Source organism: Empidonax traillii, unplaced genomic scaffold, assembly GCF_003031625.1.
Source record: "Empidonax traillii isolate 1590-97213 ecotype Southwest subspecies unplaced genomic scaffold, ASM303162v1 scaffold1153:size175901, whole genome shotgun sequence".
Taxonomy (NCBI): domain Eukaryota; kingdom Metazoa; phylum Chordata; class Aves; order Passeriformes; family Tyrannidae; genus Empidonax; species Empidonax traillii.
The window spans coordinates 108,988-111,805 of record NW_020956346.1 but is presented as its reverse complement, the minus strand read 5'-3'; the positions used below and the strand labels follow the sequence as shown (position 1 = coordinate 111,805).

General features: G+C 49.1%; 1 protein-coding gene and 1 non-coding gene across 2 annotated transcripts in view; one reads left to right on the top strand and one right to left on the bottom strand.

Annotated features, from left to right (window-relative positions):
- LOC114068944 (secretory carrier-associated membrane protein 1-like) overlaps nucleotides 1-2,818 on the bottom strand; it is a 62,299-nt gene that overhangs the window by 27,618 nt on the left and 31,863 nt on the right. The window lies entirely within an intron of this gene.
- TRNAD-AUC lies at nucleotides 2,627-2,699 on the top strand. The gene has a single exon. It is a non-coding gene; the product is annotated as a tRNA-Asp (tRNA).

Below are 2,818 nucleotides of genomic sequence, written 5' to 3'. Positions count from 1 at the left end.
CTCGTTTTCATTCTGGTTTTATTACTTATTATTCTGTGTGTTTTTAGGTGTCTTCAGGATTGTATTATTCGTAGCTTTGATTCTATGCTTAAACAGAAAGGGGGAATTGCTGGGGTCTTGGCAGTTTTAAAGGATTGTGCTGGGTTCTGAGAAGGCCAGGAGCTGACCGTTAGTCAAACAAGAACAAGTTTGAAGCTGCAGGAATGCAGAGGTCAGCAGAAAGCAATGTGTGAGAAACGGTGATAACAGAAACTTTTCCCAGGAATGTGTGCTTTAAGACTACCAATCGTTGGACTGTCTGAGGCGCATGGACAGTGTGTGCTGACCAATCATAATAGCATGCTGTGCTTCTGGTCGCATGTCCAGGACTCAAAAGATTATATATTGAGTAGCCTTCTGATAATAAAACGGATTTGAATCTGCATCTCATAGATGTGTCGTTCTTTCCCGCTCACTTGAATACCCACGGCACCGGGGAGGTCCCAGTCGGCTGGATGTTAGCAAATGTGATGCCCATCTACAAGAAAGGTTGGATGTGGGGTGCTTGGCTAAGGCGAGCACTGTGAACAAACCATACTGTTAGCGAGAGGTCTGCTTGCAGGTTGTGGGAAGGGTGTTGGCATTGATGTCAGCTTGCAGGAATGCTAACTGTGAGATAGCTGTGAGCAGAAATGCACATGGACACTGCATACGGACCAATCGCATGGCAGCAGGTGTTGGGTGCTAAGAAGTGTGTTTAACTATTTCAAACCAATTGTGTAGCGACATGGACATGTGCCTGTACTTAACCAATGATGTGATGACATGTATGTGTAAGAAAGTATAAAATAGTTACTGTAACACTTAATAAAGTGGGATCTGCCTATTGATCATATTGATCTGCGTGCAGTTTCTCCGTGCCCTCTCTGCCACATTTGGCACCCGAACAGGGACCTGGGACCCTTTGGTTTTGTTGACATGGAGCAGTAAATGACGGGACAGAGGGGAGAAGAGAGGAAACTGGCTGTAAAAGAGTGCTGTCCTCGGCACTGGTTGTTTCAAAGTGCTGGACGCGGTAAGCCTGTCTGTTGCTAGCAAAGGAAAGCCTGGGTGGGGGCTTCCCAGGCAGCCAGGGAGGAATGGGGACTACCCTGACCAAAACGGAAGAGGCAGTGGTGAAATTCCTCCACCCTATACTCTCTACGAGAGGAATTAAGTACGATGAAGCTGCATTGAGGCAGCTACTGTCCTGGGCAAAAGGAAAGGGACATTTTGCATCGTTTAATGATGCCTTGGACGTGACTTTATGGAAAGAAATTGGGCCAGAACTGTGGGAAGAGACCGGAAAAGAGTCTATGGGAGCAAAAAAGTTTCCCAGCTTGTGGCGAGAAGCTATGGAATCGCTGCGAGATATTAAGACTAAATGACAAGTTACAGCGTCTGCCCGTGCAGCACTGACAGGATGTGGCAAACTATCTACTTATACCTCCGTGACTCAACTCATTTTCGGGGCACCGGGACCGCCCCCGGGACCGAGGGTGTGGAACGCGGAGGCGCAGAGCGGCGAGTGCAGCTCTGGTTGGCAGGCAGCCCACATCAGCCGTGCTCGTGGCGGTGACTCCAGCAGCGACGGTGGCAAGAACCTTTGAGCCGTGGGACCGGGTTCCACGCCGCCCCGCAGCCGCCGGCTCAGGTTGCAGCAGCGGCGTCAAGGGAAAGGGGGGCGAGATCCCGTCACCCGCGCCATGGTAACAGCGGGGACGCGACGGGAGCAAGAGCGGCACCACCCCCACCCCCCGCAACAGTTGCAATTCCAACAGCAGCAGCAGCGGTAGCCGGGCGGGCTGAGGCAGCCACATGCGACGGGGGCCGCGGTTGCGTGGGTTGCCGGGGGCGCCGGGAACCGGGAGCCGGCAGAACTGTAATCCTGTGAAAACAATTGCCCATGAGTATTGTCCAGTCTGCAAAGAGAAGGGTCAGATCCAAGCTTTACGGACTTACTACATTCATTTTCATGGAAGTTTGAATACGTATATTGTGACTACAAATACTAGAACCGATTTGAGGAAGACACTTACTAAATAACATCTGTTATTCAATACCAGACAGATAAGAAGCAACCCATGATTGCCCAAGGAGGAGCTGATGGGTGCAGTTCTAATCTGTCACAGTTAGAAGCCTGTTTTGTGATACAACTTCAGACCTAGCTTATTCTGGATAATGACAAACTTTACAGACCATCCTATATTTCTAGCATTGAGCTATCTCTAAGATCAGGACCAATAAGTGTGGAAGATCTTAAAACAGATCTCTCCTCTGAATTTTCTTTGGTTTCTTCAAACTTGGACACAAGCCAGGGGAGCACTTTGGGCTCCAAGGGACACATAAAAGTTTGCCAGTGTATTAGGCCATTTACATTACTGGAAAGAGAAAATGGAACACAGGACTGTGTTTCACTTAAAGACTCAGAACAAACTTACCATACAACCGAGATGAGTAATACAACTCAGGAGCAAATAGAATTTGTGACATCTAATTAACACTTTCAGAACTACAGCTTACCTCTGTTAAAAAGCAATATAAGTTTTAGGGAAATCTATTTGAAACACATTGTCATTCACTACAAGGCTATCTTCAAACATTGGGAGCACCCGGTGGTCCAGGGGAAAAGACACTGCACTATCACTGCAGAGACCCGGGTTCGATTCCCGGTCGGGGCCCCTCCCCGGGCAGATGGAGCTCGTTAGCCCGTAAGGCAATCCATCTACGTCCTGAGGACCTCGCTGCCACCGTCCAAGCGTGCTTGGCCCCGGCAGATGAACCTCAGGATTAAAGGGTG